Below are 1,008 nucleotides of genomic sequence, written 5' to 3' on the forward strand. Positions count from 1 at the left end.
CCCCTTGACGGCGTGAGATGTACAGTCGCGGAACGGAAGACTTAAGATGCATGCTTTTGTTCATGTGCATAACCTTTCTTGTCCTGATATCAAGAGATCTGATCTCGTTCTGCGTCCATGGAACTACTCCAAATGAATAGAGTAGTACCGGGACGGCAAGCGTGTTCGTTGCAGATACTTTGTTCCTCGCCGACAGTTCGGAAGACCAAACCTCTCGGATGAGACGTTTGTATCTGCTTCGGAGAGTATCCTTTATAGATGTCACATCCTGAATGCGGCTCTGTGGCACGCCCAGGTATGTATAAGTCTCTCCAGCGCAAAGATGTCGTATGGCGCTTCTATCAAAGAGTTCAGGATCTTCAGGGATGCCATTAAGTTTTCCTCGCTTCAAATAAACCTTGGCGCATTTGTCTAACCCAAATTCCATTCGACAATTCCCAGAGCTAGATGCAGTTTCTCTCTGTTTTTAGCATAGATCTTAAGATCGTTTATGTAAAATACATGAGTGACCTTGTACTTTCGATCTGCAGGTTTGCCGCACAAGTACCCGTCGGAATGGCGCAATGCTAGAGATAGTGGCAATAATGTAAGGCAAAAGAGGAGTGGGCTCATGGTGTCGCCCTGAAAGTCACCTCTCTGAAACGTGACCTTGTTAGTTGTCACACGATTTTTGCCAGATGAGATAGTAAATCTGGTTTTCCAAAGTGGCATCAATCTCTCTATGCACACAACTATTTGCGGATGAACCTTTAAGATTTCCAAAAGAAAGATGATAAGTCTATGGGATGTAGAATCGAAAGCTTTCTGATAATCAATCCAGGCCATCGATAGATCACGCTGGTAAAATGCTGCATCTTTGCAGATACATCTATCAATGAGCAGGTTCTCCCGACATCTGGCTACGCTTTTCTTTGAGCCTCGTTGTTCATACATTTCTTGCCACACAAGTTCAATTGCCCGAACAATCCTATCATTTAGGATAGCTGTGAATATCTTATAAAGCGTGTT

This window comes from Belonocnema kinseyi, chromosome 3 (genome assembly GCF_010883055.1).
Source record: "Belonocnema kinseyi isolate 2016_QV_RU_SX_M_011 chromosome 3, B_treatae_v1, whole genome shotgun sequence".
Lineage (NCBI taxonomy): Eukaryota > Metazoa > Arthropoda > Insecta > Hymenoptera > Cynipidae > Belonocnema > Belonocnema kinseyi.